Source organism: Musca autumnalis, unplaced genomic scaffold (assembly GCF_047663935.1).
Source record: "Musca autumnalis isolate F117 unplaced genomic scaffold, ASM4766393v1 scaffold_2, whole genome shotgun sequence".
NCBI classification, from domain to species: Eukaryota; Metazoa; Arthropoda; class Insecta; order Diptera; family Muscidae; genus Musca; species Musca autumnalis.
In genome coordinates this window covers 178,916,673-178,928,837 of record NW_027411755.1, presented here as the reverse complement: position 1 = coordinate 178,928,837, position 12,165 = coordinate 178,916,673, and the positions used below count along the sequence as shown (strand labels likewise).

At 38.1% G+C, this 12,165-nt stretch overlaps 1 protein-coding gene across 1 annotated transcript in view; it reads right to left on the bottom strand.

Annotated features, from left to right (window-relative positions):
- Positions 1-12,138, bottom strand: part of LOC141394954 (tyrosine-protein kinase Btk-like) — a 209,544-nt gene extending 197,406 nt beyond the window's left edge. The window contains exon 1 of the mRNA XM_073970136.1: positions 11,100-12,138. The gene's annotated coding sequence lies outside the window, so the exon portion shown is untranslated. The remainder of the gene's footprint in view (positions 1-11,099) is intronic.
- Positions 12,139-12,165: the final 27 nt, after the last annotated feature.

Genomic DNA, 12,165 nt, shown 5'->3' with positions numbered 1-12,165 from the left:
ATTACAATTTTACTTTTCAATTTACAAAATTTGAGCTAAATCGATTTCTCTCTTAAAGGGTTATTTTACACATTAGCCAGTTTAGTTGGTGCCGGTAGGATTTTCTGGACCTTTTTGGGTCATTATCTCAGGAAGTATGGACTTTCCCACGAAAAAAAATTACAAGGTCGTAACAGGGGCCGCAAGTGCAACCTGCTGCGTCACAAATTAATAAGATCAGAGAGGAGTTGTTAAACTATACTTTTTCCAAATTTTGTGTGGGAGGTACTCAAATGAGTGGACCGATATAGTCCATATTAGAACTCGATCTATGCCTGAAAGTAATATTAGCAATAGCAAAGTTTGGCTCAATTCGGTTATTCGCTCCTAGAGTTATCATGCCCTCAATCTTGGTGAAAAATTTTGAACCTTTGTGGGGGAGGTACCGGAAGGAGTGGACCGATATGGTTTATTTTCGAATTTAAACTAAGTTTGGACAAAATATTGAAAGACCCAAAATTTTTACCAAATATGTTGATCCGTTCGAGAGTTATCGTGCACTCCAACTACGACGCATGGTATTATATCGTCACCATAAATGCCCAAAGACGTAACCAACATGAAAATCGAAATTCGTTTTTTTATTGAATCTGATACATAAAGCTAAAATCTGATCTGATACATAAAGCTACGTCAAAAAATAACGATCCTATTCAAGAAATAGCATTTCGGAAAATGGGATAACATTGCAGATTTTGTTGTAATGACGAATCTCAAAACCAAGTTTTTTCGCGGGTTTGGGTTCATTACTTACTTCCATTTGTACATGATTGATAATACCCCAAAATATACCCCCTCATAACATTGATATCACTGGTCAAGAGGACTTTTGTTTCAACCGAAGTTGCAGTTGTTTCTAGATGAAATCGGCGAGTTATTTTCAAATCCGGCCCCGGTTTTTTCCATCAGCTCTTGTTTTTGAGATACAGCTCAAAATCGGTTTTTACGAGTTTAACCCAGACTTTCGTTATTTTCGGATACAAACAAATATTTTCTGTGAGTTTTTCCACATTATTATATTAAGGAGATGTTGTACGCTCGATACAAATCGTTTTTGACATATTTATGGTGAGTATATATCAAAAAAAAATAGAAAATATACGACGGACCTTGTAAAAATCGCATATTTTGAGTACTTTAAGCTGTAATTACGTCATCGGGGGAAGTCATAGGATCTTCATATGGCAATACGGATATACTTAGGGTGTCTATTTTATAGTCCAGTATTCAAATATATAATATAAAGTTCATAGCGCCCATGATTCGGCCATAACCTAAAAATCACCATGAAGACTGCTAAAGGGAAATCATTTACCAGCGATATCATTACCACATAAGCCATTTACTTTTCAATGGGAGTCTTCATGATAGTTTTTAGGTTATGGCGGAATCATGGGCGCCATGAACTTTATATTATACATTTGAATACTGGATTATATAGTAGACACCCTAAGCATATCCGGAGTACCATATGAAGATCCTATGACTTCCCCCGATGACGTAATTACAGCTTAAAGTACTCAAAATAAGAAATTTTTACAAGGTTCGTCGTATATTTTCTATATTTTTTGATATATACTCACCATAACTATTTCAAAACCGATTTGTATCGAGCGTACAACATCTCCTTAATATATTAATGTCGAAAAACCCACAAAAAAATATTTGTTTGTATCCGAAAATAACGAAAGTGTGGGTTAAACTCGTAAAAACCGATTTTGAGCTATATCTCAAAAACAAGAGCTGATGGAGAAAAACCGGGACCGGATTTGAAAATAACTCGCCGATTTCATCTAGAAACAACTGCAACTTCGTCTGAAACATTCAACTTTTTCAATTTTGTTGTGCAGTGTATTCTATAAAACAGTTTTTCATTTTTTAACGTTTTTTGTTTCTCCTGTAAAGTTTTGTTTTTGTGGGTTACGTCTTCGGGCATTTATGGTGACGATATGGGTTGTTTGCAGTTTTCGTGCTGATTTTTGAGGATATATGGACTTGCTCCTGAAAAAAATTATATCGTCGTAATGGGGGTAGTGATTACAAGTGGCTGCAACAAAAATCAAAGCGATTCGAGAGCAGGCCTTAAACTGCACTTAAGCAAAATTTTGTGTGGGAGGTACCCGAAAGAGTGAACAAATAGGGTCCATATTGGAACCTCATCTATGTCTGGTAGAAATGTCACGATGTGCAAAGTATGGACTAATTCGGTTACTCCCTTCAAGAGTTATCGTGCGGACAATTTTTCCGAACATTTTTGAACTTTTGTGGGGGAGGTACCTGAAGGAGTGGACCGATATGGTCCATCTTCGAAATTAAATCAAATCTGGACAAAATATTTCGATACCCAAAATTTGAACCGAATCGATTGATCCGTTCGAGAGTTATCGTGCGCACCAGCCAGCCAGACAGACAGACGGACAGACAGACAGACAGACGGACGGACATTGGTTGATCGACTCAAAATTGTCTGAAACGGATATCGTACAAACATACTTGGGGTCTAAAACCATTATTTCGATGAGGCACATTTTTGGTCGTATCAAAGTGTAAATACCCTCTTTAGCCTAAAGGCTGAGGGTATAAAATTGTTTCAATATACACAGGCTGAGGGTATATCTCTGTCGGCAAAGCCGACTGATACTTTTTTACTTGTTTAAAATTAAGTTTTTTCAAAATAGTCTGGCTTAATCCCATTGTTGTTGTTTTAATATTTTAAAACAACTATTTTATTAGTGGAAAAGATTTGGCATTGTTCGCCAAGGGGTAAGGCAGGGAATACTATAGTTTCGATCCACGCCACTGGATCTCATCAGTTCCCTTGTTTCTTGTTTGTGGATATTCTCCACCGAAGTTATTTTTCAATAACTTCTTCAACAAGAAACTTTTGTTTTCGCAGACACTTTCGTCGGAGTTGTGTGAGGTTGCCAAGGAAAAACTTCTCATTGAACTTTTTTCTTTGCTTACCTTTATACTTCGAGCTGACGATTGATGTTTGGGTATAAAAAGTTTCTTGTTGAAGAAGTTATTGAAAAATAACTTCGGTGGAGAATATCCACAAACACGAAACAAGGGAACTGATGAGATCCAGTGGCGTGGATCGAAACTATAGTATTCCCTGCCTTACCCCTTGGCGAACAATGCCAAATCTTTTCCACTAATAAAATAGTTGTTTTAAAATATTAAAACAACAACAATGGGATTAAGCCAGACTATTTTGAAAAAACAAAATTGCAAACGCTATCCCAATTAAAAAACGCCACAATGCTTCTAATGTTTAAAATTAATTTAAAAAGTGTCCAAAAATATAGGTTTCAAAAAACTACCCTTATCATCAAGGGAACAATTTATTTTTTATTTGCTGACAGATATGGGCGTGAAGATAAAATCGATTTTAACTAGCGGAGACAAAAACCATAACTACCACCATCATATTTAGCCAAGACACATTCTCTTACGTATAACAGATTTATAACAGTTTTATAACAGTTCTAAAAACGATTTTGACAAAATATAAAATCGATTTTGACAAAATCGTTTTTGAAGCATATGTGTTTTAGACCTTTTTCAGGATAAAAAGATATGAGCACACGGAAAATTGACAAAATTGAAAAAAAAAACGAAAAGTAAAAAAAAGATTCTGTAGGACTTTTTATTGAAAACCTTCATACATGTGGGTGGACCCATTAAGGGCCCTCCTAGGCGAAATTTATGCCGCGTACCTACAGATGGCGAGTGCAGCTAATTAGGCCATTGGGTCGACTATAAGAAAATTTAAATTTGATTACAGGTTGATTGTATAAATTTTGAAAAATCGACATTTTATGAAAAACCTTCATATATTTGGGTGGACCAATAAAGGGCCCCCTAGGCGAAATTTATGCCGCGTACCTACAGACTGCGAGTGCAGCTAATTAGGCCATTGGGTCGACTATAAGAAAATACAAATTTGATTACAGGTTGATTGTATAAATTTTGAAATATCGACATTTTATGAAAAACCTTCATATATTTGGGTGGACCTATAAAGGGCCCCCCCTAGGCGAAATTTATGCCGCGTACCTACAGACTGCGAGTGCAGCTAATTAGGCCATTGGGTCGACTATAAGAAAATACAAATTTGATTACAGGTTGATTGTATAAATTTTGAAATATCGACATTTTATGAAAAACCTTCATATATTTGGGTGGACCTCTAAAGGGCCCCCCTAGGCGAAATTTATGCCGCGTACCTACAGACTGCGAGTGCAGCTAATTAGGCCATTGGGTCGACTATAAGAAAATACAAATTTGATAACAGGTTGATTGTATAAATTTTGAAATATCGACATTTTATGAAAAACCTTCATATATGTGGGTGGACCTATAAAGGGCCCCCCTAGGCGAAATTTATCGATTTTATCTTCACGCCCATCTGACAGATTAGAATTTATACATATGTATACCAAAACTTGTTTAAAATTTAACCTTTTTCATCCATAAATATTTGTTTGAAAAAAAGTGATTTTACTGTTCGAAAATCGAACACCAAGTACGAAATGGGTTAAGCGTTGTTTGTCAAATATTCAACTGAAATATTAACACGGCCACCGCTCATTCAAAGTTTGTTACATTTTAAGCGAATTGCGATTTGTCGGTATTGTATTCAATTCAATTGTATTAATTTCTTCATTAAGGCATTAATTTGTGTGCCATTGAATACAATTCAATATACACTAATAATAGAATTTTATATAATCGACATTATGAGAGATCCAAACACATAAAATAGAAAGAAACAAAACGACAATTACCGGTCAGTGAAAGTTCAAAAATCGAAAAGAGTGATTATTATTTTTTTTTGTCAGCATATTAAATGTTCATTGATACAAAGTAACAGTTTTAATTGAGACTTATTGAAAAAAACAACAACTTCACAATAGGAAGTAGAAGAATATTGCAAATTGCGGCAAATATTTGAAACCTCTTTTTTCATATTTTCAAACAATACGCCTTGAATTATTTTTTGTGAACTCCAACTTTGACAGGAAATTCCATTGCAAAGAAACGCTGAAACCAGCAAAATAGAGACCAAAAATATTTAACTGCATTTTATTCAATAAAGTATCTTTTTGAAGTTGATACGAAAACTGGTTTCTCAAAATGTTGTTTTGTTTAGTTTGACGATAAAACCTTTTTCCCATTGTTTTCGTTCCAAGAGATGACGTTTTGGCAAAAAAAATATAAACAATTTGTTGTTGTGTATATTTGCAAGAATGAACTAGACAAAACAATAATGAAAAATTATAATTATAAACAAAAATAGCAGCACTGAGAAAAAAAATGACAACCGGTTTTCCGATTATCCGCATATAAAATTCAGAAGACATTGATACAGTGTGGATTTGAACAGAGATCAGAAGATGGCAAAAAAGTTAAGGAGAGGTAGGGGATTAAATAAGATTCCCGAAAAAAATTGTCTAAAAGTGACCAGATAATCGGAAATTTGAGCTCTTACGTCTTGAACAACATGTGATATATTTGCTGATGGATAAATGGAAATGAAAGGACCTAAATTTTAGGCACTTCCAATTTGACCTTACTATATTTGTAAATTGGCCTAGGAATTCGACGATTAGCAAGACAACACGTAGCATCGTTTGGAAGGGTGAAATTTATGATGTCGGAAGAAATCAGCATGAAATGAATGGCCGTATGTAACGCCATTGATGGGTCAAGAGCTGCCACAATGGTCCATTCTGGCAGCCCCCGCTGATTTAAAGCGAATATCATCAGGATCGCTAAGTCACCCAAAGCGTTGGATGCCGTCTGTAGGGGGCGGAATACAGGAGAGTTAGAGGTTAATTGTTCCCGAAATATCACTGCCTCTTGGGGAACTCCCTGTTTCACTCTACGGAGCTTGGACTTCTTGTTCCTAAATTCCACGTACGAATGGCCTCGTCACTCCCGGGCTGACCGACAAACTGTCGATTGTAATAACTTGCGCACCTCTTCGGATCAGTCAAAGTAACGTCGCCAAACGTGACTGAGGTAATATCTTCCATGTTTAAAGGGCTCGAGAGTCTTCTCAATTCACTTATTCCGGCTCCAATGTTGCTACTCTTCAGACGATTTAACCACTTGCTCCGCTCATGCCCAACCTGTTAACTTCCAGTGTCAGCTCCCTAACTCTGGGGTCACATGGGTTGACAAGGCGAAGCTCATCACGCTCATTTGCAAACCCCGTCGCCTCTACCGGGAAGTTTGGTTTCACTTCGGGTATTCGGCCAGCAGGTTTATGGCGGGCGGCTGTACCAGTTATGATGTCTCGGAACGTCCGTTCTGCTACCCAAACATCAGAAAGGCTGGGCAGATCTCTGAAACAGTGATTTGTGAACTCTCTAAAAATCGGCTAATTAACTTTCCCATGATTGAGGAATTGCTGATGCAAATGGTCTGATCCACGAGAAATGACAGGTGTCGCGTGATCTGGCGATGACGACTCACTGGGCCTACAGGCTCTTTTTGAAAGAGTGCCTCTATAGCCCTTTCTGAAAGAAAGTATGCTTCTATAAACCCTTTTTGAAAGAAAGGGTGATTCTATAGAACCTTTTTGAAAGAAAGGGTGATTTTATAGAACCTTTCTGAAAGAAAGGGTGTTCCGTAGACCCTTTTTAAAAGAAAGGGTGCTTCTATAGACCCTGTTTTAAAGAAATGGTGCTTCTATAGACCCTTTCCGAAAGAAAGGGTGCTTCTATAGACACTTTCCGAAAGGAAGGGTGCTTCTATAGACACTTTCCGAAATGAAGGGTGCTTCTATAGACACTTTCCGAAAGGAAGGGTGCTTCTATAGACACTTTCCGAAAGGAAGGGTGCTTCTATAGACACTTTCCGAAAGGAAGGGTGCTTCTATAGACACTTTCCGAAAGGAAGGGTGCTTTTATAGACACTTTCCGAAAGGAAGGGTGCTTCTATAGACACTTTCCGAAAGGAAGGGTGCTTCTATAGATCCTTTCCGAAAGAAAGCGTGCTTCTATAGACACTTTCCGAAAGAAAGGGTGCTTCTATGGATCCTTTCCGAAAGAAAGGGGGCTTCTATAGACCCTTTCCGAAAGTAAGGGTGCTTCTATAGACACTTTCCGAAAGGAAGGGTGCTTTTGTAGAAAGAAGGGGCGCTTCTATAAAGGTTGCTTCAATAGACCCTTTCTAAAAGAAAGGGTGCTTCAATGGACCCTTTCTAAAAGAAAGGGGTGCTTCAATAGACCCTTTCTAAAAAGAAAGGGTGCTTCAATAGACCCTTTCTAAAAGAAAGGGTGCTTCACTGGACCCTTTCTAGAAGAAAGGGTGCTTCAATGGACCCTTTCTAAAAGAAAGGGTGCTTCAATGGACCCTTTCTAAAAGAAAGGGTGCTTCAATGGACCCTTTCTAAAAGAAAGGGTGCTTCAATGGACCCTTTCTAAAAGAAAGGGTGCTTCAATGGACCCTTTCTAAAAGAAAGGGTGCTTCAATGGACCCTTTCTAAAAGAAAGGGTGCTTCAATGGACCCTTTCTAAAAGAAAGGGTGCTTCAATGGACCCTTTCTAAAAGAAAGGGTGCTTCAATGGACCCTTTCTAAAAGAAAGGGTGTTTCGATGGTTCCGAAAGAAAGGCTGCTTCTATAGACCCGTACCGAAAAAAGGGTGCTTCCATAGATCCTTTCTGAAGGAAAGGGTGCTTCAATGGACCCTTTCTAAAAGAAAGGGTGCTTCAATGGACCCTTTCTAAAAGAAAGGGTGCTTCAATGGACCCTTTCTAAAAGAAAGGGTGCTTCAATGGACCCTTTCTAAGAGAAAGGTTGCTTCGATGGATCCTTTCTAAAAGAAAGGGTGCTTCGATGGACCCTTTCTAAAAGAAAGGTTGCTTAGATGGACCCTTTCTAAAAGAAAGAGTGCTTCGATGGACCCTTTCTAAAAGAAAGTGTGCTTCGATGGAACCTTTCTAAAAGAAAGGGTGCTTCGATGGACCCTTTCTAAAAGAAAGAGTGCTTCGATGGACCCTTTCTAAAAGAAAGTGTGCTTCGATGGAACCTTTCTAAAAGAAAGGGTGCTTCGATGGACCGTTTTTAAAAGAAAGGGTGGTTCGATGGACCCTTTCTAAAAGAAAGGGTGGTTCGATGGACCCTTTCTAAAAGAAAGGGTGGTTCGATGGACCCTTTCTAAAAGAAAGGTTGCTTAGATGGACCCTTTCTAAAAGAAAGGGTGCTTCGATGGACCCTTTCTAAAAGAAAGTGTGCTTCGATGGAATCTTTCTAAAAGAAAGGTTGCTTCGATGGATCCTTTCTAAAAGAAAGGGTGCTTCGATGGACCCTTTCTAAAAGAAAGGGTGCTTCGATGGACCCTTTCTAAAAGAAAGGGTGCTTCGATGGACCCTTTCTAAAAGAAAGGGTGCTTCGATGGACCCTTTCTAAAAGAAAGGGTGCTTCGATGGACCCTTTCTAAAAGAAAGGGTGCTTCGATGGGCCCTTTCTGAAAGAAAGGTTGCTTCAATAGACCCTTTCTAAAAGAAAGGGTGCTTCAATGGACCCTTTCTAAAAGAAAGGGGTGCTTCAATAGACCCTTTCTAAAAAGAAAGGGTGCTTCAATAGACCCTTTCTAAAAGAAAGGGTGCTTCACTGGACCCTTTCTAGAAGAAAGGGTGCTTCAATGGACCCTTTCTAAAAGAAAGGGTGCTTCAATGGACCCTTTCTAAAAGAAAGGGTGCTTCAATGGACCCTTTCTAAAAGAAAGGGTGCTTCAATGGACCCTTTCTAAAAGAAAGGGTGCTTCAATGGACCCTTTCTAAAAGAAAGGGTGCTTCAATGGACCCTTTCTAAAAGAAAGGGTGCTTCAATGGACCCTTTCTAAAAGAAAGGGTGCTTCAATGGACCCTTTCTAAAAGAAAGGGTGCTTCAATGGACCCTTTCTAAAAGAAAGGGTGCTTCAATGGACCCTTTCTAAAAGAAAGGGTGTTTCGATGGTTCCGAAAGAAAGGCTGCTTCTATAGACCCGTACCGAAAAAAGGGTGCTTCCATAGATCCTTTCTGAAAGAAAGGGTGCTTCAATGGACCCTTTCTAAAAGAAAGGGTGCTTCAATGGACCCTTTCTAAAAGAAAGGGTGCTTCAATGGACCCTTTCTAAAAGAAAGGGTGCTTCGATGGACCGTTTTTAAAAGAAAGGGTGGTTCGATGGACCCTTTCTAAAAGAAAGGGTGGTTCGATGGACCCTTTCTAAAAGAAAGGGTGGTTCGATGGACCCTTTCTAAAAGAAAGGCTGCTTCGATGGACCCTTTCTAAAAGAAAGTGTGCTTCGATGGAACCTTTCTAAAAGAAAGGGTGCTTCGATGGACCGTTTTTAAAAGAAAGGGTGGTTCGATGGACCCTTTCTAAAAGAAAGGGTGGTTCGATGGACCCTTTCTAAAAGAAAGAAAGAGTGCTTCGATGGAACCTTTCTAAAAGAAAGGGTGCTTCAATGGACCCTTTCTAAAAGAAAGGGTGCTTCAATGGACCCTTTCTAAAAGAAAGGGTGCTTCAATGGACCCTTTCTAAAAGAAAGGGTGCTTCAATGGACCCTTTCTAAAAGAAAGGGTGCTTCAATGGACCCTTTCTAAAAGAAAGGGTGCTTCAATGGACCCTTTCTAAAAGAAAGGGTGTTTCGATGGTTCCGAAAGAAAGGCTGCTTCTATAGACCCGTACCGAAAAAAGGGTGCTTCCATAGATCCTTTCTGAAAGAAAGGGTGCTTCAATGGACCCTTTCTAAAAGAAAGGGTGCTTCAATGGACCCTTTCTAAAAGAAAGGGTGCTTCAATGGACCCTTTCTAAAAGAAAGGGTGCTTCAATGGACCCTTTCTAAAAGAAAGGTTGCTTCGATGGATCCTTTCTAAAAGAAAGGGTGCTTCGATGGACCCTTTCTAAAAGAAAGGTTGCTTAGATGGACCCTTTCTAAAAGAAAGGGTGCTTCGATGGACCCTTTCTAAAAGAAAGTGTGCTTCGATGGAACCTTTCTAAAAGAAAGGGTGCTTCGATGGACCGTTTTTAAAAGAAAGGGTGGTTCGATGGACCCTTTCTAAAAGAAAGGGTGGTTCGATGGACCCTTTCTAAAAGAAAGAAAGAGTGCTTCGATGGAACCTTTCTAAAAGAAAGGGTGCTTCGATGTACCCTTTCTAAAAGAAAGGGTGCTTCGATGAAGAAAGGGTGCTTCGATGGACCCTTTCTAAAAGAAAGGGTGCTTCGATGGAAAGGGTGGTTCGATGGACACTTTCTAAAAGAAAGGGTGCTACGGTGGACCCTATATAAAAGAAAAGGTGCTTCGATGGACCCTTTCTAAAAGAAAGGGTGCTTCGATGTTCCCTTTCTAAATGAAAGGATGCTTCGATGGACCCTTTCTAAAAGAAAGGGTGCTTCGATGGACCCTTTTAAAAGAAAGGGTGCTTCGATGGACCCATTCTAAAAGAACGGTGCTTCGATGGTCCCTTTCTAAAAGAAAGAGTGCTTCTAAAAGAAAGAAAGAAATTGTGCTTCTAAAAACCCCATTAACTCTTTTTCTAGAAATGAAGCAAGCACAGCGAACTAGGTAAGCGACGAGGTGATTAGGGTGGTTTGCTCTTTAGGGCTTTCACAAAAAGTCCAAAAGTCTATGAAGCATGGACTAGTAGTAACAAACATTTCAAAATTATCCATATTGATACCCTGTTTACTCATCATTATATATTGAACACAAAAAGGCAAAATTTAAATTCGTCAGCAATGAAGAAAGAGTTCAGTAACACCGATCAAACAACATGGGCGGCGGTTTGATAAAAACAAATGGATGGATGGGTATTTTATTACGTATTTGTTGTGGTCAGCTTAAAAAGCAATGACCATCAAACAACATCGCACACTCTACCTATGCGAGCGAGTTGGCCATAAATGGTAAGATAGGTAGACAAAACACAGGGCAAGAACAACCAACAAATTAAAACATCAGCATAAAATGTTTTAAATTATGCATGAGTCATTTTAGTTGGAAAACAAGAAATATGTTTGCCAAAGACCCTTTAATTGAAACTTCTGTCAAAATATTTCTTACCTTATTCATGTAGTTGTTGTTATTATTGAGAATTCCGCAGAGTTTTCACCAAATAGTGTTTGTTTGCATTCGATGTTTTGTTGCAATAAACAAAAATTGGCAAAAGATAAACAATACAGCACAAAGCAATATCAAAACAATGACTTAATTAAATAAAGGGCGCGAGAAATTGAAAATAAGTCTACAAATCACTTCTCCCTGTCTCTCCCTCGCACAAATGAATTCTGACCATGCAGTAGCCAGCAGATAGAGTAATCACAATCCAGTAATGTAATGTTGTTATTGTTGTTGTTTTCTGTTATTTACAATAGAAGAAAGAACACAAACAACAAGAAAAAACAGACGGAAGGCACTTTCAATTTCCAAAGGAGATTATTCAAACACACACTTGCTCGCTCACAGTTAACTATGATTTTTTGCAGCTGCAATCAATTGTTTAAATCAATTTAAATAAATTTACTCCATTTATAGTGATTTTGTTTAGCATGGCACGCATTTATTTTTTCTTTCTTATTCGTGTTGTTATTTTTGTTGTTCACAATAAATTCTTGGAATTAAATGCCTTAATACTTTTTGTTTTGTTACGATTTTTTCGATTTTTTCTTATTTCAAACATTCTTCGACCGCGACAACGAATAAGAAACAAACACACGCACACACATTCGAACAATATGAGATACGCCGACTGAACGACTTGTTGCTTTGTCTTATTGGATTCTTGTTTTTGTTTTTTTTTTCGGTGATATTTTGTGTCGGTCGTTGTTGTTATTGTGCCTTGCTTGTTTTCTTGGCTATTCGGCTATTCCTTAAGGAAGAATTTTTCATCGGTCTCTTTCAATGATAATGACAGAATATACCACAAATTTATCATTGAATTCATTATATTTTCACTTTCTATCGTACATTGTCATTCGATTTTATTCACAAACAAGCAATTTCTTATAAAAACCGCGAATTTATTGCCAATTTATTTCCGATAAACTATCTTTAATTCCACCACAAACACTTTTCTCCACTTTAAATCACTATTGAAGACTGGATCAGTTTGTTGTTGTTTAACAGGAAC